The 26,273-nt window shown below is 44.7% G+C and overlaps 1 protein-coding gene and 1 long non-coding RNA gene across 3 annotated transcripts in view; one reads left to right on the forward strand and one right to left on the reverse strand.

Moving 5' to 3' along the window:
• Positions 1-3,173: 3,173 nt before the first annotated feature.
• LOC143785895 (uncharacterized) lies at positions 3,174-25,041 on the reverse strand. The gene is made up of 3 exons (XR_013218138.1): positions 24,800-25,041; positions 4,401-4,561; positions 3,174-4,313 (listed from the first exon to the last, which is right to left on the reverse strand). It is a non-coding gene; the product is annotated as an uncharacterized LOC143785895 (long non-coding RNA).
• LOC143785887 (uncharacterized) overlaps positions 19,227-26,273 on the forward strand; it is a 55,717-nt gene continuing 48,670 nt past the window's right edge. The window contains exon 1 of one of the 2 annotated variants that reach the window (XM_077275028.1): positions 19,227-19,465. The gene's annotated coding sequence lies outside the window, so the exon portion shown is untranslated. The remainder of the gene's footprint in view (positions 19,466-26,273) is intronic. The other variant, XM_077275027.1, reaches the window with a different exon arrangement.

A 26,273-nucleotide genomic window follows, 5' to 3' on the forward strand; every position in this document is an offset into this window, starting at 1 on the left:
TCGAGCAATCTCTGCGTGAATATTTTGAATAGGGTTTTCTATTGACCGCACAGTTCCCTTCCTATTTTCTGCTATCTAGTGTTAGCGGGCCTCGTTTGCTAAATCTATTTCATCTCTGCGTTTGTGCCTTCCCCTTAACTCACTGTTAATATTTGTGGGGGCTTTTCTATATCTTTGGGGTCATTTTCTCTGAGGCAAGCGAAGACTTTCTTTCCCTCTAGGAGTAGTCAGTTTCTCAGGCCGTGAAGAGACGTCTAGGATTTCCAGGTAACGTTCCACGGCTACCTATAGTTGTGTGCGGATAGGATCAGGTTGCGGTCAATCCAGTTACCACTTCCCCAGAGCTAGTCGCTGGTTTAGTTACTTAGCTAGTCCTATTTGCGATCCTTGCCACTAGGATCATAACAGGGATGGTGCTGGAAATGTGAGACGTCAAATGTGTCTATGTTGTAATCTTTGCAGTCGAGTCCTGGCTGGAGAAGTTGTCATGTCGGTCTGGACCAGATGGAAAAGATGAGAAAAGTGAACGACTCCATCAGAAAGAACGTCACCTGTAAATTACCATCAATAACTGTACTGTAATCTGTTACGCAGGGCTGGTATCAACCACTATATCGGCACCATATGGTGGTATTATCAATGTTGTTTTTAATAGATTTATTTTCAGTAATACCACAGTTATCTGCTGAGGTTCTCCTACATCCACTATTAGGGCTCATACCCCATATGTAAGAAAAATATCAGACCATTTTCCGGACCGAAAAAATGGATGAAAACTATGCATTTATCATGCGATTTTCATGCGTTTTTTAATCGCACCATCCGTATTTCGTCCGTTTTACATCCGTATCACATCCGTATGCAATGCGTTTTTTTACGGAAATAAAAGGCACAATCAATCATACATCACTTGTGCTAGCTCTTTATAAAGGCATTTAGCAACATGTGTGATTGATTGGTGTGCTTTTTGGTTTGTGTATTTTTGGATTACCACCAAGCAAACATGGTAGCAAGAAATCTGAGTCTTGACCCTACTGAGGAGCTCCTCTTTAACTGGATGTTATCCCGGGAATATGGTGTGGGATATTCCCCTGATGTTGCTCCGAGGAGGCGGCGCCGATTTTGGATTCATCCCCTCCTCACCCAGCATCCTAGAAAAGAAAATTTTGAACGCCTGTATGTACATTTGCGGATGCATCGGGATAAATTTTATTCCTACACAGGGATGTCACTTGAGGGCTTTGACTCTGCTTGCAGAACTTCGTCCAGCCATCACTTTCAAAAATACCTGTTGGCGCTGATGCATTTCAGCTGAACAACGGCTTCTGCTAACCTTGAGGTATATTTTACATAAAATTACGCATATTGAAAATTTATATGAATGTAGATATTGAACACCGCAAAATAACATTTTGAAAATGTAACAAATGTTAAAATGTATGTGATAATGGGGCTAACAAATTTAAGTTTACTGTTTGCCATTCCTCTACATCAAGTGTGCCCAAATTAATTTAATAATGGTCCACGTGATACAACATGACTGTTGTTTAAAAAAAATAAAAAAAAAATAAATATTAAATTATTATTAATATAAAGAGCTTCTGATGTTTTTAAAATGAAAACTCTAATTTATGACAAAAAATATTAGTCAAAATTAAGTATGCTCACATCCAGCTATATATTTGTAACCAGTGTCCAGCCCCTCACTATATGTACTGGATGAGGCCCACAGTGTACACATGTGCTGCATGTCAACCACATATCATCCCCATGGCCAACCTTACATCCCATACATACAGTATTTTTAAAAATAACAGCACAAGTACCCTCGGACATGTTCCTCATTGTTCTGCTCCTGTCTTGATCCCTCTGGTGTGCTGACTCTCCGCAGTACACAGCTGATGCAATGAAAAGACATCATTGTGGAAGCTGTTTCACATGCTACTAGGTGTAGGAAATGCACAGAGACCCCTCCTCAACCTACGCAGTCAGTGCAGATGGAGACAGCGAACGGGTGGTCTTGTTGTGGGGCGCGTAACTCTTTTTTCAAGACCCATTGTCTGATATACATCAATGTTATATTTACCTTATTTTTTATCTGTCTTTCCATATTTAGTTTTTTGTCAATGGGACAATCGTATGCTTCCCTCCATCTAGAGTATCTTCTGGGCAAAACTACTATCTCAAATATAGTCAAGCACACATGCTCAAAAATATGGATAAGCCTAAAGGACAAAGTGTTGCCGGAGCCCACAACTGAAGATTGGGAACGCATAGCTAATGGCATCTATGACACGTGCCAGTTTCCAAATTGTCTGGGTGCTCTAGATGGAAAGCACATCCAGGTCAAGAAGCCGCCGAACTCAGGGTCCCTATACTACATTTATAAGGGATTTTTTTCCGTTGTCTTGTTGGCATTAGTAGACAGCAAGTACAATTTTATAATTGTAGATATAGGGGCCTATGGAAGAACTGGAGATTCTCGAATCTTCAATTCTTCCATTATGGGTCGGCGGCTGAAGGCCAATGAATTGGGTGTGCCACCCCCAAGGAGTCTTCCTTCTTCTGGTGGTCAAGCAATGCCATACGTAATAGTTGCTGATGAAGCATTTCAACTAACACGTAATGTTATGAGGCCTTATCCGCGACGGGGTCTGGACAGACGTGGTCAAATTTTTAATTACGGACTAACTCTTGCACAGCATCTTGTGGAATGTGCATTTGGGATTTTGTCAGCTAAATGGAGGGTCTTGCTCAGTGCACTCCAGTTAAGCCCAAACAATGTGAACATAGTAATCAAGGCCTGTGTCATATTACATAAGTTTACACGTCAACATGATGTCTGTGTGTCTCAGGATGTCGTTGTAGGATTACCAAGCAATCTTGGACACATTGCACAGGCTTTGCCCATAGGCACCCAGCTTTCTGGCCTCAGAGTCCGAAATTTTTCGGCTAATTATTTTGTATCACCAGAGGGAGTCATACCCTGGCAAAAAGATTTTGTCATATGATTATTTCATTTTCTTGTGTATTCATTATGTGTCTGAAAATTAACATAACATTTTGTTTTGGTTAACTTTAAAAAAAAAATATATATATATATATATATATATATATATACATATTTTGATGAACAAAGGTTTTTTTTATTCTTCAAACATAGATACATAGCCTTCATTTTGGGCTAAATAACAACATGGCCAACCTGCCAATCTTTTTGTAATTTAAAAAATAACAAACATTACAAGTCCAAAAAAGAATGATGGGATGTTGATGGTGAGGTTGGTGTTTGTGATATTTGTATTTCAGAGTGTTGTTGAGTGGTTGTAGGCAAAGGAACATTGTGTGCCTGGGTTGGTATATGATGTTGGGTTATGGCTTACTGACTCTGGCTATACGCATCAGGTGGGCTATGTGTCCAACCAGGAGCATTTTCAGAATGCCAGGATTCTCTGGGTCTGCATTGGGCTAAAGGCCCTTGGTGTTGTGCTCCTTGCTGCCAAAATTGACCATGGCCATAAGCATCATAAAAATTAGTTTGTGGCCCATGGTGGTACCGCTCACTCACAAAATGTGATGGAGCAGATGATGGAGGCATTTCTGGGTAGCTATGCGTAGGCCTCGATGTGTGTTGTCCATAGAGCTGATGCTGTTGATGGTAATGGGTTTGCTCTATGTTTGTAGTATGACCTCTGTCAAATATGTTGACTAATGTTTCCAGTGTTTATTGTCTGTGTCTGTTGATCAGTGGTTGTTTGAGTATGTCCTGAGGCTGGTGATAATGGTCATGCTGTTGCAACAGTACTGGCTGTGATTTGCCTGAGAATTTGTGTTTGGTACCTTCTTTGAATACATTCAAATATGGCTTGTGGGTTATTTGGTGGAATTGCCGAACTTATAAGCTGTAATATGGCTGTTTTTGTGGGCAGGCGTAATTGAGTTGGAATTTGGCGTAGGTGCTGTGCCAAACTTCGCCCAAATGCTTCCTCACCATCATCAGAGATTGTGCGTTGGATGTAGTCAAGCACACGACTGTCAACCTGTCGTCGTATAGCTTGACATTGGTGCTCTCTCCTTCGCATATTCCACGCAACAGTAGTAGTTGGTGGGAGTTATCAAGGGCCAGGGTTGGGCTGCTGCTTCTTGGCTGGTCCTCTTGCTCTGTTGGGAGAAGACCTAGTGAAGCAGGAATCGCCCTTTCCGCCGTGGATGGTCCAGGAGCATCCTCCTCTGCTGGTCCTGGTCCTTCATTTTCGGTGTGTGCAGGTTCAACCTCAGACGCTGGCTCCGTTTCCACTAAGTTAGATTCGGTTCTAGAATGCAGACACATATTTTGAACTGTTCAGTATGGTTAAAATTATTGCTCAAATTTACATTTGTTATCATAACAAATGACTTACGGTCTTAAATCCATGACTGGACCCAAGAAATTTAGGTGGCTCATATAAATATATGGTCTTTCTTTGAAGCTCCAGACCCATTTTTCTGCTGACTCTGCCGCTCCCTCCTATATTGATCACGGCAGCTGCGCCATCTGCGTTGAACATCATACACTGTCATTCTAAATAAAAAAAATATTAATACATAAAAAGGCCTAGCCATAAAAATTCATTGTTGTGCAAAGTAGACTGGTCAAGAAAATGCCAGACAACAGATAATTTTTTATTTTTTTTTATGATGACAACATTTTTAAAAAAAATAACATTTTTAAACTGGTGATAAGCTGAATGATATTTCTTAAAAATCTTGTATGGCTGTAATTTGTCTCAAAAAGGACCCTTTCACAAAATAATATTAAAATGCATTTTTTGGTTTGTAACACGCATTTTTGGAAACAGAAATTTGGCTGTAAAATGTGGGTGCATCTTATAATGCAGATTTACTTTATCAGCGTGCCGCTCCGGATGTCCTGGTGGCGAGTCTGCGCTGTTTGTGCGAGTGGCGGTGGTGTGCTGTGTCCACGTTGGCGGTGCGTTGCTGCGCTCTGTCACCGTTGCTGCGGGTGGCTCTGCCCTTTCACAAAATGTCACCAGAGCTCTCCGCAGCAACAGAGACCGAGCGCTGCAACGCACCGTCAACATGGACAGTGGACACAGCGCAGCACCGGCACTTGGGAAAACAGTGCTGCATTGCCACCAGGACACCCGCAGCATGTCCATCATGTCCATGATGCATCCCGTAACGTACGGTTTTGATAGTTTGGATCTCTGGGATCCCACAATTCAGGCCTCTCTTGGACAAGCACCTATATCAGCTCAACATTTATGGTTCTGGACATGGAGAAAATAAGCAGATAAATAAAATCCGTGGAGGTGGGTCTCATGCAAGGCTTTCCCTCACTGGTTTTTCAACAATCCCTCTCAACGCTTCCCTGTGTGTCACTTCCTGTTTTTTTTTTTTCCTTTATGACAAATTTGAGGTATTGTGTTCCGTTTAAAAACTGATGGAAAATGGGTGGTCCGTTTTCCGTCCGTTTTTGTTTCTCGCATCCATAAACTTGCATTGGCGAGTCTCGACTGAGACTCGCAGCAAATCGCAGCATGCTGCGATTTTTTTCTCAGTCCGATTTCGGCTGAGAAAAAAATCACAAATGAGATGTCACCTATTGAAAAACATTGGTCCGAGTGCAATTTGATTTTTTTATCGGATTGCACTCGTCCGTTTTTCTTGAAAGCGGAAATGAGCCCTTATGGTGTCCCACCATAGTTGTAATCAGTGTTACCTGGTTTGGGGCTCACTCAGATGTTTCACCCCGCTTGAGCTAAACCCCTAGCTATGCCTCTGCTGCATACAACACAAAGGAAAACACAGTAAGGGTATGTGTCCACGTTCAGGATTGCCTCAGGATTTGGTCAGGATTTTATGCAGGTAAAATCCTGACCAAATCTGCACCTGAGGTCACTCGCTGTCCTTGCGTTGTTTCAGCAATGCAAGGACATGCTGCATTCTTAAAAGATGCACCGCATGTGCGTTTTCGCGGGTCTGCGTCTTTTACTGCATAGTGGAGACGGGATTTCATGAAATCCCCTCCACTATGCTGTAACATCTGGACACTGCATTTTGACGCTGCGGCTCAACGCAGGGGTAAAAACACAGCGTTTCCTGAACGTGGAAACATACCCTTAGGGTATGTGTCCACGTTCAGGATTGCTTCAGGATTTGGTCAGGATTTCATGCAGGTAAAATCCTGACCAAATCTGGACATGCTGCGTTCTTAAAAGACGCGCCGCATGTGAGTTTTCTCGGGTGTGCCGCATGCGTCTTTTACTGCATAGTGGAGACAGGATTTCATGAAATCCCCTCCACTATGCTGTAACATCTGGACGCTGCATTTTTTATGCATGCTGCTCAATGCTGCGTCAAAAACTCAGCGTTTCCTGAACGTGGACACATACCCTTAGGCTGCGTGTCCACGTTCAGGATGGCCGGCGGTATCGCCGGAGCGGCGAAGCCACTCGGCGCTAAGCCCCGCCCCCTTCTGGGACGCGATGATGCCGGATGTGTTAACTGTACACATCCGGGATCATCGCCCCCCTCCCATAGGGCCCTGTGTTATGCCTTGCGGGGACGCTGCGTCCCCGCAAGGTGTACGGACATGCTGCGATCTGAAAAGACGCGCAGCATGTCCGGAGTCGCAGGCCCGCCGCGTGCGGGTTTCCACGCATAGTGGAGACGGGATTTCAAAAAATCCCCTCCACTATGCTGGAACATCTGGAGGCTGCGTGTTTGACACTGCAGCTCTGCGCAGCGTCAAACAAGCAGCGTTTACTGACCGTGGACACACACCCTTAGGCTATGTCTCCACGTTCAGGATGGCCGGTGGTATCGCCGCAGTGGCGAAGCCGCTCGGCGCTAAGCCCCGCCCCCTTTCTGGGACGCGATCATGCCGGATGTGTTAACTCTTCACATCTGGGATAATCGCTCTGTCCCATAGGGCCCTGTGATATGCCTTGCGGGGACGCTGCGTCCCCGCAAGGTGTACGGACATGCTGCGATCTGAAAAGACGCGCAGCATGTCCGGAGTCACAGGGCCGCCGCGTGCGGGTTTCCATGCATAGTGGAGACGGGATTTCATAAAATCCCCTCCACTATGCTGGAACATCTGGACGCTGCTTGTTTGATGCTGCAGCTCTGCGCAGCGTCAAACAAGCAGCGTTTCCTGACCGTGGAAACATACCCTAAGGGTATGTTTCCACGGTCAGGATGGCCGGCGGTATCGTCGCAGCGGCGAAGCCGCTCGGCGCTAAGTCCCTCCCCCTTTCTGGGACGCGATCATGCCGGATGTGTTAACTCTTCACATCCGGGATGATCGCTCTGTCCCATAGGGCCCTGTGATATGCCTTGCGGGGACGCTGCGTCCCCGCAAAGTGTACGGACATGCTGCGATCTGAAAAGACGCGCAGCATGTCCGGAGTCGCAGGGCCGCCGCGTGCGGGTTTCCACGCATAGTGGAGACGGGATTTCATAAAATCCCCTCCACTATGTTGGAACATCTGGACGCTGCTTGTTTGACGCTGCAGCTCTGCGCAGCGTCAAACAAGCAGCGTTTCCTGACCGTGGAAACATACCCTTAAGGTATGTGTCCACGTTCAGGTTTGCTTCAGGCTTTGGTCAGGATTTTATGCAGGTAAAATCCTGACCAAAAATGCACCTGAGGTCACTGGCAGGTCACCTGCGGTGTTCCTGCCTGTTTTGCTCATTGTAGCAACATGCTGCTTTCTGAAAAAACGCAACGCATGTGCGTTTTTGCGGGAAAAACGCATGCGTTTTTTAATGCACAGTGGAGACGGGATTTCATTAAATCCCCTCCACTATGCTGTAACATCTGGACGCTGCGTTTTTGACGCTGCGGCTCAGCACTGCATCAAAAACGCAGCGTTTCCTGAATGTGGACACATACCCTTAAGGTTTACACACACCTAGTCAGTCGTCTAGGACTCCTGTGATGCACAACCTATAAGCCCAGAATGTTCTATGAAACACCCTACAATTTGCCTGACCTATGCTTCCACCTAAGGCCTGTCCCACACGTCCAGATAATTCCGGTACCGGAAACAATCGGTACCGGAATTATCCGTGTCTGTGTGCCCCTACGTTTCTGGTGTACATCAGTGTGGCACACTTGCGGCACACGTGTGCCGCCCGTGTGCCCACTGGGTACCACACGCATTGTGCTGGGTACCAGACGTACCAGCATCTGGTGCTGAATCCGCGATTCATATCTTCTCTGCAGCAGCATTTGCTGCATAGAAGATATGAATAATAGTGTTTAAAAGAAAGATCGATCTGTCCGCCGCCCTCCTACCCCCTGTGCGCCCCCCCCCCCCCGGCTGTTCTGAAAATACTCACCCGCTTCCCTCGTTGGCTGTCGCTGTTTCCTGTCCTGACCGCACCTTCTACTGTATGCGGTCACGTGGGGCCGCTCATTTACAGTCATGAATAGGCGGCTCCACCCCTATGGGAGGTGGAGCCGCCTATTCATGACTCTAATCGGCGGCCCCACGTGACCGCATACAGTAGAAGCCAAGGTGCGGCCATGACAGGAAGCAGCGACAGCCAACGAGGGAAGCGGGTATTTTCAGAACAGCGGGGGGGCGCACAGGGGGTGGGGGGCGCACAGGGGGTGGGGGGGCGGCGGACAGATAGATCTTTCTTTTAAACACTATTATTCATATCTTCTATGCAGCAAACGCTGATGCAGGGAAGATATGAATGGCGGCTTCAGCACCATGTGGGGGGGATAGCGCTTATTGTAGCGCTGTCTCCTGCACGCCACAGGGACTGCACACGGAGAACGTCCGTGTGCGGTCCGTGTTTTACACGGACCCATTGACTTTAATGGGTCCGTGTAATACGTGCGCTCCCACGAACACTGACATGTCTCCGTGTTTGGCACACGGAGACACGGTCCGCAAAAAATCAATGACAGCTGCACAGATGCATTGATTTTAATGTGTCTACGTGTGTCAGTGGCTCCGGTACGTGAGGAAACTGTTACCTCATGTACCGGAGCCACTGACGTGTGAAACCGGCCTAGGCCATGTTCACACGTTCCTGATTTCCCTGCTGTTTTTCTGCACTAAAAACCGCAGCTCTTGGCAGAAAACGCAGGTGCGGTTTTTGGTGCGTTTTGGTGCGTTTTTGGTGCGTTTTTTGATGCGGTTTTTAGTGCGGTTTTTTATGCAGTTTTCTCTGCAGATTGTCTGTGTTTGACACAAATAAAGCTTTAACTGCAGTGGGGAAAAAAAAAAAAAAAGAAATGATGTCATTTCCTTGTCCAACCCTTTTCTTCTTCCATCCTCCATTTTGGGACTAAACACCAAAATGAGTGGACGTGTTTTGAATGACAGCGCTCCGCAGAGTGCTGAGCGTAGGCCAGATCACAGCCCGCGGATCCAGCTCTATCCAGCTATTTAAGTGCCACGTATTTGAGCCTACGTTCACATTTGCGTTGTGCGCCGCAGCGTCGGTGACGCAACGCACAATGCAAACAAAAACGCAGCAAAACACATGCACAACGCTGCGTTTTGCGACGCATGCGTCCTTTTTTTGGTTGATTTTGGACGCGTGCGCCGCAGTGACGCATGCGTCGCAAAACGCAAGTGCAACGCATGTCCATGCGCCCCCATGTTAAATATAGGGGCGCATGACGCATGCGGCGACGCTGCGGCGCCCGACGCTGCGGCGCAGACCGCAAATGTGAACGTAGACTTAGTGCCACGTATCACGTATTTAAGTGCCACGTATTTCAGTGCCACGTATTTCAGTGCCACGTATTTCAGTGCCACGTATTTCAGTGCCACATAGTTAAGTGCCACGTATCACGTATTTCAGTGCCACGTATCACGTATTTCAGTGCCACGTATTTAAGTGCCACGTATCACGTATTTAAGTGCCACGTATCACGTATTTAAGTGCCACGTATCACGTATTTAAGTGCCACGTATCACGTATTTCAGTGCCACGTATTTAAGTGCCATGTATCACGTATTTAAGTGCCACGTATCACGTATTTAAGTGCCATGTATTTCAGTTGCACATATTTTTGCTGTTGTAAGGTGGCATTAATCCCGGTTAATAATGGAGAGGCGTCAATAAGACGCCTATCCATTATTAATCCAATGAAAGGGTTAAAAAAAAACCACAAACACTAGAAAAAAATATTTTAATGAAATAAAGACACACACTTTTTGACCATATTTTATTGTACGCTCAATCCGTCCTGAAGACCCTCGACCTGAAAAAGACGCAAAATAAAAAAAAACAAATTCATACTCCCTGGCCCTGTCCGCAGAAATCCATCGAGGGTCCCACGAAGATCTTCCATGGAGAACAGACACATCCAGAGATATGTCTGCTCTCCACGGCTGCAGCAACACACTGACAGGAGCCATAGTTCCTGTCGGTGTGTCACTGCGCATGTGCGAGCGAGTTTACCGGCGGTCATTGACCCCGGCACTCTCGCTTAACGGCAGTGCTGCGTGGGAAAGTTCAACGCAGCTGTACTGCCGTTAACCGAGACGCCGGAGCCATTAAACTCCGGAACAGTACGCGATACACTGCTAGGAGCTTCGCTCCTGGCAGTGTATCGCCGGAGAGCAGCCGATCGGCGTGGGACACTCGTTTTATGGATTCTGCGGACAGGGAGTATGGATTTGATTTTTTATTTTGGGATTTTTTCTAGGGGATCGAGGGCTTCGCCTACCAGTGTGCTGTTGGTGAGTATATACTCTGTGTTATATGTTGTATGTACTGTGTGTCATGTATGTGTATTGTGTGTGTTTTGTGTAACTTTACAACTGTGCTAAGTCGCCGGACACAGGGACAACTCTCCCATCCTAATACCGGATGGGAGTAGTAGTCCCATACGGCGACTTAGCACAATGGAGACACTAGCGTCGCATGGGGACACGCACACACACACACACACACACACACACATACCAAATCTATCAAACGGCCGACATCGATCCCCATGCGACGGTATGCCTCCATGGCACTTCGGAACACACTCCGCCCACGCACTTCCGCCCGCTTCCCCGCACTTCCTGCTGCAGCGGTTTCTCCACCCATAACCGCAATAAAACCCGCAGATATATTTTTGATCTGCGGGTTTTACTGCGGGTTTGACCTCACAATGGAGGTCTATGGGTGCAGAACCGCTGCAGTTCCGCAGAAAGAAGTGACATGGTCCTTCTTTTTTACAGCAGCTATTCAGCGCGGCTTTTTTAGTGAATTTCAGGATCATGTGCACAGCGTTTCCTGTTTTCCATAGGGTTACATTGTACTGTACCCTGCATGGAAAACAGCTGCGGACCCGCAGCGGCAAAATCGCTGCGGTTCCACGGTAAAAAACGCATTGTGTGAACATGGCCCTACTGTGGTAGACTAGGGTTTAATAATGGACAAAGGTGCAATTAGATAAGTGCAAGGTGCCGACACAACAGAGGTGCCATATAGCAGTTAAACTCTAATCCACCCTTTCTTCCCACCCACAGGTCATGTTCTGCAGTGAGGGTTTTGATAAGAGTATATGTATGCAAGACTCCTTAAAGGGAAAAAATTTTTTACAGCAATTGTAAAAATGTAAAGAATTAATGTTTACATTTTCTTAAAAAATATTATCATTTGTTTATAATTTAGTAAAATATGAAAAATAATTTGAAAAGTTTTGGAATTTCCACTTTTAAACACTAGGGGGAGCAGCTGCTGAAATGTCATTAAAACCTAGTGTACAACTAGCTCACATTACAGCACTGCAGTAATTATGGGCGGAGTCTGCTGACCTGTGTGTGATGTCACTCCTCCCCTTCTGGGTGTTTGCTAAGGTATAAGAGAGGATGATATTCAGGAACCCAGTGAGCAGCCATTTTGTTGGTGACTGCAGAGTAAGGCTGCCGTCACACTATCAGTATTTGGTCAGTATTTTACCTCAGTATTTGTAAGCCAAAACCAGGAGTGGAACAATTAGAGGAAAAGTATAATAGAAACATATGCACCACTTCTGCATTTATCACCCACTCCTGGTTTTGGCTTACAAATACTGAGGTAAAATACTCAACAAATACTGAATGTGTGACGGCAGCCTTATACTGACAAGTAGACAGTCACCGAGGATGGCAGGCAGCAAGGATTCTGGGAGATATGTGGTGGAGGGAGCAGGGTGACAGCAGCACAGAGTATTTCAGGAGAGCAGTGTGCTGGTCTATGGGGGGCACCCTGTTTGGTGCGCGGAGCAGCCAGGGATTTACATAGAGCGCTGTCTTTTATACACATGGATGGACCGTCTGCTTGTCTGCTCCAGAGAAATCCAGGAAACATTTCTGCGGATTGATGACCTGTTCTGATCCAAACATTGCATGCAAAGACCCAATTCCCCTCCTCCGATCCTGTCTTCTCCATCCTGTCCTGGCGATGTGTGAAAGCGAGGCGACAGGCGAAGTACGGGGTGACGCTGGGAAGGAAATCTAGCCATATAGTAACGATAAGGCCGGAGACACACTGGTGCGAGAGACGGCCGAGTCTCGCTGGTTAAAAGCAAGCTGTGGCACCTGCACTCCGGAGCGGAGCGTGCGGCTCCATGTATTGCTATGGAGCCGCACGCTCCGCTCTGGAGTGCAGGTGCCACAGCTTGCTTTTAACCAGCGAGACTCGGCCGTCTCTCGCACCAGTGTGTCTCCGGCCTAAAAATGAGACCCCTCTCTTCAGCTGCCTCACCAGCCCTCCCGACTGCACCTAAGGCCAGTCTCACACGTCCAGATAATTCCGGTACCGAAGTAATCCGTGTCCGTGTGCTCACGTAGGCCATCCGTGTGATGTTCGTGAGTATGTTTTTAAGGTCCGTGTGCTGTCCGTGTGCTGTACGTGTGTCCGTGTCTTGCAACAATTTTTACAATTTTAACCCTATGACAGGAAAAACACACACGGACAGCATCCGTGTGGTACGTGTTTACACCGACCCATTGACTTTAATGGGTCCGTGTGATCCATGCGCTCCCACGAACACTGACATGTCTCCGTGTTTTTCAAACGGACACATGGTCCATGAAAACACGCTGACATGTGCAGAGACACATTTATTTTAATGTGTCTATGTGAGTCAGTGTCTACGTGAGTCAGTGTCTTCGGTACGTGAGGAAACTGTCACCACACGTACCGGAGCCACTGACGTGTGAAACCGGCCTAACTGGAGGTCATGCTGCCCCCTCTATTACCCCAGACCCGTGTGCAGGTGCTCAGCCAGAACCACCCTAGAATGGGTCCCCTTTCTGAAGATAATACTGCCATAGTGTTCTCACCTAATACCGCCATGTAGATCACACATAATACCACCATATAGATCACACACAATACTATTAAATAGATCACACAATACTGTCATACAGTTCTCACATAATACCACCATATAGATCACACATAATACCGCCAGTGTTCTCACATACCGCCATATAGATCACACATAATACCGCCATATAGATCACACATAATGCTGCCAGTGATCTCACATAATACCGCCATATAGATCACACAATACCACCATATAATTCTCACAATACTGATCAAGCATAATACCACCATACAGATCACATAATACCGTCATATAGATCACACATAATGCCATAATACAGCATGACCCCTGCAGCTCCTGTTATCGCACGCATTGAGTTGTGTGTGCAATGGGGAAAGACATGCAGGGGGGGAGAGGAGTGCATAGGAGAGGATTAGATACACGGTTCGCCAGACAGTATCACACAGGATAGGATTAGATACACGGCTCAGCAGACAGTATCACACAGGATAGGATTAGATACATGGCTCAGACCGTATCACACAGGATAGGATTAGATACATGGCTCAGCAGTCAGTATCACACAGGAGAGGATTAGATACACGGCTCAGCAGTCAGTATTCCACAGGAGGATTAGATACACAGCTCAGCACAGTATAGGATTAGATACACAGGTCAGCAGACAGTATCACACAGTATAGGATTAGATACATGGCTCAGCAGACAGTATCACACAGGATAGGATTAGATACATAGCTCAGCATAGTATCACACAGTATAGGATTAGATGCATGGCTCAGCGGACAGTATCACACAGTATAGGATTAGATACACAGCTCAGCATAGTATCACACAGGATAGGATTAGATACATGGCGCAGCAGACAGTAGCATACAGGATAGGATTAGATACACGGCTCAGCAGTCAGTATCACACAGGATAGGATTAGGTACATGGCGCAGCAGACAGTATCACACAGGATAGGATTAGATACACTGCTCAGCAGACAGTATCACACAGGAGCGGATTAGATACACGGCTCAGCACAGTTTCACACAGGATAGGATTAGATACACAGCTCAGCAGACAGTATCACACAGGAGAGGATTAGATACACGGCTCAGCACAGTATAGTGATAGATACACGGTTTGATGTCCTGATGAGGAGCTACAGTGAGAGGCAGGGTCAGAGCAGCACAGAGCCTCCCCCATCCCCCTCTGTTACCTCTCTGCAGCTCCTGATAAGAGGACATCAGACCGCAGCACTTCATCCTCTCTAGCGATTCTAGAGATCGCAGCCACACACCAGGCACCAGAGAAAAGGACAGGGAATGGCCGCTGTTGACAGTGTGAAAGGGGAGACAGATGGAGCTGTCCCTCCTATAACAGCGCAGCTCTCAAGTCACAGTGGAGCTCACAGATACACTGTGAGCTGAAGAAAGATGGCGCCGATCTTCTGCCTCTGCTGTGATGTGTGGACAGCCCAGGGGGCATGGCCAGTTCTCAGCAGGGAGCAGCACAATGATAGGTATGGGGTCGGACACCGACCGCAGCCTCCTATGCCCAGGGCTGCCTATTTGCAGAGTGTAAGGCTATATGCACACGCTCAGGTTTTTTCACGTTTTTTTCGCGGTTTTTCGCGATAAAAACTCATTAAAAATGCATACATTATGCATCCTATCATTTAGAATGCATTCTGCATGTTTTGTGCACATGATGCTTTTTTTTCGGCGAAAAAAACGCTTTGCGGTAAAAAAAGCAGCATGTTCATTAATTTTGCGGATTTTCCACGTTTTTCCCGCAATTCTATGCACTGGGAAAAACCGCAAATAAAAAACGCATCAAAAACGCGAAAAAAACGCATGCGGATTTCTTGCAGAAATGTCCGGTTTTTGTCAGGAAAATTTCTGCAAGAAATCCTGATGTGTGCACATACCCTAGGTGTCGTGCAGCTACACTTACACACCTGCAAAGCAAAATGGCGGCGCCCAGTGGTTGCAAAAATAATTAACCCCTTTCTGACATTAGACGTACTATCCCGTCGTGGTGGGGTGGGCCCGTGTGACCACCGACGGGATAGTACGTCATATGCGATCGGCCGCGCTCACGGGGGGAGCGCGGCCGATCGCGGCCGGGTGTCAGCTGACTATCGCAGCTGACATCCGGCACTATGTGCCAGGAGCGGTCACGGACCGCCCCCGGCACATTAACCCCCGGCACACTGCGATCAAACATGATTGCAGTGTTCCGGCGGTATAGGGAAGCATCGCGCAGGGAGGGGGCTCCCTGCAGGCTTCCCTGAGACCCCCGGAGCAACGCGATGTGATCGCGTTGCTCCGAGGGTCTCTTACCTCCTCCTCGATGCAACAGGCCCGGATCCAAAATGGCCGCAGCATCCGGGTCCTGCAGGGAGGTGGCTTCACTGTGCCTGCTCAGAGCAGGCGCCGGGAAGCCAGGAGCTGTGCATGTCATCGCCGATCTGACACAGTGCACAGCAAAGTGCACTATAACATGATGCCCCCCTGGGGCAATGTTGTAGTGTAAAAAAAAATATTCACATGTGTAAAAAAAAATTTAAAAAATCCCCCCAAATTTTTTTTTTAAAATATATATATTGTTCCTATAAATGCATTTATCTAAATTAAAAAAAAACAATAACAGTACACATATTTAGTATCGCTGCTACCGTAACGACCCGACCTATAAAACTGTCCCACTAGTTAACCCCTTCAGTGAACACCGTAAAAAAAAAAAACAAGGCAAAAAACAACGCTTTATTATCAGAACGCCAAACATAAAGTGGAATAACACGCGATCAAAAAGACAGATATAAATAACCATGGTATCGCTGAAAACAACATCTTATCCCACAAAAAACAAGCCACCACACAGCGTCATCAAAGAAAAAATAAAAAAGTTATAGTCCTCAGAATAAAGCGATGCAAAAATAATTATTTTTTCTATAAATTTTTTCTATAAAATAGTTTTTATCGTATAAAAGCTCCAAAACATAAAAAAGATATAAATGAGGAATCACTGTAATCGTACTGACCCGAAGAATAAAACTGCTTCATCCATTTTACCAAACGCGGAATGGTATAAACGCCTCCCCCAAAAGAAATTCATGAATAGCTGTTTTTTGGTCATTCTGCCTCATGAAAATCAGAATAAAAAGCGATCAAAAAATGTCATGTGCCTGAAAATGTTACCAATAAAAACGTCAACTCGTCCCGCAAAAAACAAGACCTCACATGACTCTGTGGACCAAAATATGGAAAAATTATAGCTCTCAAAATGTGGTAACGCAAAAAATATTTTTTGCAATAAAAAGCATCTTTCAGTGTGTGACAGCTGCCAATCATAAAAATCCGCTAAAAAAAATGCTATAAAAGTAAATCAAACCACCCTTCATCACCCCCTTAGTTAGCGAAAAATTAAAAAATTAAAAAATGTATTTATTTCCATTTTCCGGTTAGGGCTAGGGTTAGGGTTAGGGCTAGGGTTAGGGCTAGGGTTAGGGCAAGGGTTAGGGCTAGGGTTAGGGTTAGGGCAAGGGTTAGGGCAAGGGTTAGGGCTAGGGTTAGGGATGGGGCTAGGGTTAGGGTTGGGGCTAGGGTTAGGGTTGGGGCTAGGGTTAGGGTTGGGGCTAAAGTTAGGGTTGGGGCTTGGATTACATTTACGGTTGGGAATAGGGTTGGGATTAGGGTTAGGGGTGTGTCAGGGTTAGGGGTGTGGTTAGGGTTACCATTGGGATTAGGGTTAGGGATGTGTTTGGATTAGGGTTTCAGATATAATTGGGGGGTTTCCACTGTTTAGGCACATCAGGGGCTCTCCAAACGCGACATGGCGTCCGATCTCAATTCCAGCCAATTCTGCGTTGAAAAAGTAAAACAGTGCTCCTTCCCTTCCGAGCTCTCCCTTGCGCCCGAACAGAGGTTTACCCCAACATATGGGGTATCAGCGTACTCAAGACACATTAGACAACAACTTTTGGGGTCAAATTTTTCCTGTTACCCTTGGGAAAATACAAAACTGGGGGCTAAAATATAATTTTTGTGGAAAAAAACCAATTTTTATTTTCACGGCTCTGCGTTATAAACTGTAATGAAACACTTGGGTGTTCAAAGCTCTCACAACACATCTAGTTGAGTTCCTTAGGGGGTCTACTTTCCAAAATGGTGTCACTTGTGGGGGGTTTCAATGTTTAGGCACATCAGGGGCTCTCCAAACACAACATGGCATCCAATCTCAATTCCTGTCAATTTTGCATTGAAAAGTCAAACGGCGCTCCTTCCCTTCCGAGCTCTCCCATGCGCACAAACAGTGGTTTACCCCCACATATGGGGTATCAATGTACTCAGGACAAATTGTACAACAACTTTTGGGGTTCAATTTCTTCTCTTACCCTTGGGAAAATAAAAAATTGGGGGTTAAAAGATCATTTTTGTGAAAAAATATGATTTTTCATTTTTACGGCTCTGCATTATAAACTTCTGTGAATCACTTAATGGGTCAAAGTGCTCACCAAACATCTAGATAAGTTCCTTAGGGGGTGTACTTTCCAAAATGATGTCACTTGTGGGGGGTTTCAATGTTTAGGCAAATCAGTGGCTCTCCAAATTCAACATGGCATCCCATCTCAATTCCTGTCAATTTTACATTGAAAAGTCAAATGGCGTTCCTTCCCTTCCAAGCTCTGCCATGCGCCCAAACAGTGGTTTACCCCCACATATTGGGTATCAGCGTACTCAGGACTTATTGTACAACAACTTTTGGGGTCCAATTTCTCCTGTTACCCTTGGTAAAATAAAACAAATTGGAGCTGAAGTAAATTTTTTGTGAAAAAAAGTTAAATGTTCATTTTTATTTAAACATTCCAAAAATTCCTGTGAAACACCTGAAGGGTTAATAAACTTCTTGAATGTGGTTTTGAGCACCTTGAGGGGTGCAGTTTTTAGAATGGTGTCACACTTGGTTATTTTCTATCATATAGACCCCTCAAAATGACTTCAAATGAGATGTGGTCCCTAAAAAAAAATGGTGTTGTAAAAATGAGAAATTGCTGGTCAACTTTTAACCCTTATAACTCCCTAACAAAAAAAAAATTTTGGTTCCAAAATTGTGTTGATGTAAAGTAGACATGTGGGAAATGTTACTTATTAAGTATTTTGTGTGACATATCTCTGTGATTTAATTGCATAAAAATTCAAAGTTGGAAAATTGTGAAATTTTCAAAATTTTTTCCAAATTTCCGTTTTTTCACAAATAAACGCAGGTAATATCAAAGAAATTTTACCACTACCATGAAGTACAATATGTCACGAGAAAACAGTGTCAGAATCACCGGTATCCGTTGAAGCGTTCCAGAGTTATAACCTCATAAAGGCACAGTGGTCAGAATTGTAAAAATTGGCCCGGTCATTAACGTGCAAACCACCCTTGGGGGTAAAGGGGTTAATAATAAAAAAGATTAAAGTTAAAAAAAAGTAATTGTTTATATAAATAATCATTTTTAATACAAAAACAAAATTGCGGCACCTTCCCTTTAAGAGTATGAGCATACACTTCTGCTTGAAAACAATATCTCTGCTTGACAATCTACATTTGCAGCCAAATTCTCTCTGGGACCACCGCACCTAGTCCACCACTAATAACTTGATTGGATGTGTCTCCTGACCGTCCCAGTGCCTGCTGTAAATCCTCTTCTGCCTGCGCACCTCTGGAAACTCTGGAACCAGACACCTGTAATTTTATAATGACACCTGTAATATTAAGGAAAGAAAACAGAACTCCATCAGCAAGTGGCGCCAAAACAGCATCCACTTCTCCTGCAAGGCTGATATTCTCAAATAGACCAGCAGACGGCGACGGAACCTCACTCCTGACACTGCTTACAGCAGGAGGTGGCTATTTTGAAGACCCAGCCTCTAAAGAAGGAAAACTTTTTAATCCAACGGATGCAGAAGCTCGAATAGCTGTGTCCGCCATTACTTGTCTCCTAACTGTCTTGTCTAACATCTCCTGGCTGCTGTACTGAAGGTTCTCACGAGACCTCACTAAAGGGCTCCTACCCCCCCTCTGCTTGGAGAATCCACACATCTGTCTCCACAACACCTGTCTATCTGAACCTTGGCACCTGCAGACTTTCTTCTCCTTGGGCTTCTCCTCTGGAAACTGGTAGGTAAGCAAACACTGCGCCTTCTCTGACAAAGGATAGGTGAGGCCAGGGGCTAGCTGGCACATTTTAGCCTGGGGGGGCAAGCACACAGTAGTGGCCCGAGTGGCGACCCACCCTTAACATGTTACTTCTCACTGCTTTATAGGCTGTGTTCATGCAACTGTACTGATTGTCTGCCCGTGAACAAAAAATGGCAGCCCTCCGACTAGTTTAGATGAGCTTTGTACCGGTCAGGTGTATTACATCTATGCTTACGTATTAATATTTTTAAGCACAATATATGTTTTTAGATGTGTAGTAAATTATTATTATTTATTATAGCACCATTTATTCCATGGTGCTTTACATGTGAGGAGGGGTGTACATAATAAAAACAAGTACAGTACTATACAAGTCAACATGGTACATGGGGACAGAGGACCCTGCCCGCGAGGGCTCACAATCTACAAGGGATGGGTGAGGATACAGTAGGCGAGGGTAGAGCTGGCAATCAAGGTACGTTGTGCTTTTCTACACTGCTAAAGAAATATATGGTAGATGTCTGTATTACAGTATACCATACACTAATCTGTATATTGGATATGGAATGTTACGGTATGTATAGGGATATACAATGCACCGTACTGATACACCTGTCTATAGGTCCTCATATTGTATGTGGAACAGTGTAGCATAAGCTGTGAGGTCCTGTAGGTTGAAGGTTGATCAATAAGTTCAGGATTCCTTATAGTGAGAAAAAAAAACACAAAAATTGAGCTTAACTTAAGTTGGTACACATGCAGAAGTTGAACGCATGTTCACATTGGCCACAAAACATTAAAACCTACAAGAGAAAAAGTAAGCAAAAACCCTGATGTAACCAAGTAAAAAAAGCAAAAGTGCATTTAAATAACACAGAGTTTTTAGTAATACTGTTTTCTGAGAAAAAAATAGCACAAAAGCCATCCCACCACGTCAAGGTAACTCTGATAGGGACAGTCCTACACTGTCTAATATTAAAACCTTACCATGTGTCAATGTTGACCTCAGTGTGAATAAGGGCAGACAAAAGGACTGGGCCCAATCAGTGAAACACCAGACTGTGGAAGCCTTATATATAATCTCTAGGACTGTCCCAATCAGAGTTACCTTGACGCGGTGGGAGTGCACACCCGTAATATCGTATAACAAAGACTACTTTATTGTTACAAAAAGCACGTACATGATTAAAACGATATTAAAAACAACATAATAACACTCCCATCTACAGGAAGGACATCCTCCCAATAAAGTGCCAAATGATTGTACAATATATCAAGCATAAGAATTCAATGTAGATAATAATGAACAAATAACCATAGGCATATGTCTACATATATCAAAAATAGTGCCTGATATCATCCATCTAGTCAGTAAGACCAGTCAATAAACAAGACAAAACAAACATGGGCCTCCCCATTAGTTTTTGTCAAAAATAGGACTGATGTAAAACAAAATCCCATACAAGGATCAAAGGGCACAGAGTAACACTAATAACCCCCTATATCACATAATAGTGGCTATGTACAGGAAAATAATATTGTAACAGACGGCATAAGAAATAATCAGATTGAAGCAATCAAGATAATAAAATGTTAGCAATGCTTGCCATACCAGGTTGATTAAAAAAAAAAAAAAGCACAATGTAGGCCTAAAAGTACTGTAATCTGAAGAGGCACTCCTGAAATGTAAGCCTCAGAGGAGAGACAGGGGGGCCCCTGGGTGGAGAGGAGCAGGTGGTGCAAGGAGATGGGAGTGTGGGAGAGCCCCATGCGTATCGCTGTGGTGCAGCTTCCTCAGGGAAGGGCTGATCACTGACCTGTGTAGTCTTTAACCCCTTCATGACCTTGGGATTTTCCGTTTTTCCGAGTTCGTTTTTTGCTCCCCTCCTTCCCAGAGCCATAGCTTTTTTATTTTTCCATCAATATGGCCATGCGAGGGCTTATTTTTTGCGAAACGAGTTGTACATTTGAACAACATCATTGGTTTTACCATGTCGTGTACTAGAAAACGGGAAAAAAATTCCAAGTGCTGTGAAATTGTAAAAAAAGTGCAATCCCACACTTGTTTTTTGTTTGGCTTTTTTACTAGGTTCACTAAATGCTAAAACTGACCTGCCATTATGATTCTCCAGGTCATTATGAGTTCATATACACCTAACACGTCTAGGTTCTCTTTTATCTAAGTGGTGAAAAAAAAATTCCAAACTTTGCTAAAAAAAAAAAAATGCGCAATTTTACGATACCCGTAGCGTCTCCATTTTTCGTGATCTGGGGTCGGTTGAGGGCTTATTTTTTGCGTTCTAAGCTGATATTTTTAATTATACCATTTCGGTGCAGATACATTCTTTTGATCGCCCGTTATTGCATTTTAATGCAATGTCGCGGCGACCAAAAAAAACTTAATTCTGGCGTTTCAAATTTTTTTCTCGCTACGCCATTTAGCGATCAGGTTAATCGTGTTTTTTATTAATAGATCGGGCAATTCTGAATGTGGCGATGCTAAATATGTGTAGGTTTGAATTTTTTTTATTGTTTTATTTTGAATGGGGCGAAAGAGGAGTGATTTAAACTTTTATATTTTTTTTATTTTGTTTCACTTTTTTTTTTTTACTTTTTTTTTAAACTTTTGCCATGCTTCAATAGCCTCCATGGGAGGCTAGATGCTGGCACCACTGGATCGGCTCTGCTACATAGCAGCGATCATCAGAACGCTGCTATGTAGCTGAATTACAGGGTTGCTATGAGCGCCGACCACAGAGTGGTGCTCACAGCAAACCGGCATCAGTAACCATAGAGGTCTCAAGGACCTCTATGGTTACTATTCAGACACATCGTTGACCCCCGATCATGTGACGGGGTAGGCGATGCGCGCATTTCTGGCCCGATGGCCGGAAGCGCCGGTTAAATGCCGCTGTCAGAGTTTGACAGTGGCATTTAACTAGTTAATAGCGGCGGGTGAATCACAATTCCACCCGTCGCTATTGCGGGCACATGTCAGCTGTTCAAAACAGCTGACATGTCCCGGCTTTGATGCGGGCTCACCGCCGGAGCCCGCATCAAAGCGGCGGTTCTGACCTCAGACGTACTATCCCCTCAGAGGTCAGAAAGGGGTTAAATAATGGAGACAATCCAGATAGATTGGTCACCGGTGTGTTCGTGTTTCCACGTCAAAACGGGAGGCATGGAGCCAGGTCCGGAAGTATGGGTATGCGCATGCGTGGTGATGCGGTTGGAGGAACAGATCGTATCCTGGAAAGATTGTGCATGCACTTAGAAAGAAGAGGCGCGTGCGTTGTGTGCGGCCGCACACACAAAAATAGTGCCGGGAAGCGCACCTGCGCAGTGGGGAACATCAGTCTCCAGTCAATAGGATTATGTATAAACTGCTTAGAATAAACAGAGGCAATGAAGTCAGATATAGGGTCAGGCAGCAGCCACCATGGGTAGAGACATGTTCTTAATGATTACCAATAGGGAAAGCAGATCCATCCTTATGGTGATGGGTAAATCAAAAGTAGTATAACCATATAATGGCGTAGAGATAAGAGGAATCAATTGGTAAAAGGGTAAAAATCCCTGATATATAACTTGTGAATATATTCAGTTGTAGGATGCTGAAAAGTGACCCATATTAATGATTGGTGGTATTCCCTGAGGGGAGAAAACCCAGGGCATTATTAAAAATCTGTATGAGACCAATATTGAATGCAATTGGGAAGCCAGTAACAGTTTAGTGCAATAAATCAAAAACTGTGAAATATGACCTGTAGTTGGTATTAAGTACCAGAAAATTTGAAGTGACGCTCCCTCTCCCATCATTTCTGCTCTGCCTCTGAGGCAGCGGGCGCAATTATGTCACGAGGAGAGGTAAGTATTCTCTTTTTTTTATATAAGGTGGGGAAAATAAGTATTTGATACACTGCCGATTTTGCAACCACCTACAAAGAATGGAGAGGTCTGTAATTTTTATCGTAGGTACACTTCAACTGTGAGAGACAGAATCTAAAAAAAAATAAAGAAAATCACATTGTATGATTTTCTCATAATTAATTTGCATTTTATTGCATGAAATAAATATTTGATACAATAGAAAAACAGAACTTTATATATGGTACAGAAACTTTTGTTTGCAGTTACAGAGGTCAGACATTTCCAGTAGTTCCTGACCAAGTTTGTACACACTGCAGCAGGGATCTTGGCCCACTGCTCCATACAGACCTTCTCCAGAACTTACAAGTTTAGTAGCTGTCTCTGGGCAACATTGAGTTTCAGCTCCCTCCAAAGATTTTCTATTGGGTTCAGATCTGGAGACTGGCTAGACCACTCCAGGACCTTGAAATGCTTCTTACATAGCCACTCCTTAGGTGCCCTGGCTGTGTGTTTCGGTCACTGTAATCCTGGAAGACCCATCCATGACCCATGTTCAATGCTCTTAAGGAGGGAAGGAAGTTGTTGGCTAAAATCTCACGATACATGGCCCCATCCATCCTGTTTAAAATGGTGCAGTCATCCTGTTACTTTTGCAGAAAAGCACCCTCTGAGTATGATGTTTCCCCCACCATGCTTCACGATTGGGACAATGTTCTTGGGGTTATGCTCACTCTTCTTCCTGCAAACACAGAGAGTGGAGTTGATACCAAAAAGTTCTATTTTGACCTTGTCTGACCACATGATCTTCTCCCATGCCTCCTATAGATCATCCAGGTGATCACTGATGAACTTCAAATGGGACACCTCATGTGAGGGATCCGCACCTCGCCACCCTGCCTGACGTCAATATTACATCAGCAGGATCACATGGTAAGGTCTCCCCACTTGTACTAATGTGATGTTCCGCACCCCCTGGGGACACATAAGGTCAGGTTGCTACATTTTTACATAGACACCCCCCTGTCCACAGGGGCCCAGGGAGGCAAGGGGTGTGAGAAGATGTGACCCACACAGTCACTGATGTGGCACCACACTCGCCCACAACCCTGACAGGCAGAGAGGCCCCTTTTACTAGCACCAGTGAAACAGCGCCTGGTCAGCCCGGTAGGACTGCCACCAGTTCCCCATTAGATATACTCTTGATCTGATCAGGGTTATTTCAGGCCAGAAACCAACCCCGGTAGCGTGCAACATTAAACCGAGAAACAGATGTGTGGATTTGTGGATCGAGATAAAAGAGCAGCCCAAGGTTAAATTATATAATCATCTTAAGGGCACACTAGCCAATACAAATACACAATGGTTATACACAAACAATGGTCAGATATGCAAATATAATAGTGGTAGGGCAAAAGATATAATCAGACTATATGGGTCAGTTACCAGTAGATGAAAGGCCTGGCTTGCAGGGAAGGGGCTTCCACATGGTAGGCTTGTTGTCCCCTCTGTTGCTTGACTTCTCCCCACACAATAAGTCGTCGAGTCCTATCCAGAGAAAAAGCAATAGACCAAGCTCTGCAGGAGCATTTAACCCCTCTGGGTCACTCCCTTCCTGCCCTCTATGCTGAACCTAAATCCCCTCCTTTTGCCTCTGCAGCTGCAAAACTTATGCAAGATCGTAACTGCTTTCTGGACAGTCCTAGGGCTTTGGTTCTGGCGCCATCAGATCCAGTCATGCCCCTTCTACGCATTATACTCTGGAGGGCTGCATTAAATTCTATGGGGTGGATATATTATACTGTGAGGGGTGACTGCATTATACTCAGGGTCGGACTGTGGTGTCTGCGGCCCATAGGAGGAATGGACTCTAGGGGCCCAACCTACAGCTATAGGCAAATATCTGTTAGCCGTTATCCTCGTTATAGTGGAACATCGACTGTAAAGCACAGGCAGCTCAGGAACATCTACTGTGCGCCACCATACCTGGGATGTACAGTTATGGTAGTTTGCATTAAAGGGTTCTTTGATGAAAGCAAGTTATCACCGATCCACAGGTTAGGTAGGTGATAACTTATTGATCAGTGGAATCCACCAATTGGAAACCGCAATGATCGGAAGAATGCGGAACTTTTATCCCTAACATGACACTTTTTATCACCATTTTAAAATGGAGCGGCAGATGGGATGTCTGACCCCAGCTCCATTTATCCTCTTTCGGGGCTTCCAGAAAAAGCCAAGTGCAGCCCCTTAGGGAATTAATGGATCAGTAGTCGAGTTGTATATGCCGCTCCATAAAAATCTATAACTTATTACTTATCCTTGCGCCATGTTCACATGTTCAGTATTCGGTATTTCCACATTAAAGGATATAAACAAATTTGTTCGGGACTTAACAGTTAAAAAAACGTTTTTTCACAGAAGAAGAAATTCTGTTGCCACTCTTCCTCCCAATATCAATGAATTTGCAAGAAAGAATTTTTCAGAACAAAGCGGGCTTTTATGTCTCATGGACTTGGATACTGAAAATGAAACATTAAAGGATATTAATATGATTTCTTCTTTCAGAAGGAATAATCCTCTATTTTATCCAGATCACACAAGGACTGACTCCATGGACCGTTTCCAAGAAAATGTGGAAAGGGACATTCGTAATCTTATATGAGGACCTGCCATTTGTCCTCACAAATTTAATTTGTCTAAGTTAGAACGTGAATCCCTTGAAAAAATTAAAAATAACACTGACATTGTCATAAAAATGTCAGACAAGGGAGGGTCCATGGTCATCTTAAATAAATCTGATTATTTCAAAGCCATTCGTGATATGTTATCAGAGAGTAATGTGTACAGTCAGCTCAAATCAGACCTGACTTCAGAATATGTGTCATACTGCAAATGCATGGCTGATAATGGTTTGAGT

The sequence above is a fragment of the Ranitomeya variabilis genome, chromosome 7 (assembly GCF_051348905.1).
Source record: "Ranitomeya variabilis isolate aRanVar5 chromosome 7, aRanVar5.hap1, whole genome shotgun sequence".
Taxonomy (NCBI): domain Eukaryota; kingdom Metazoa; phylum Chordata; class Amphibia; order Anura; family Dendrobatidae; genus Ranitomeya; species Ranitomeya variabilis.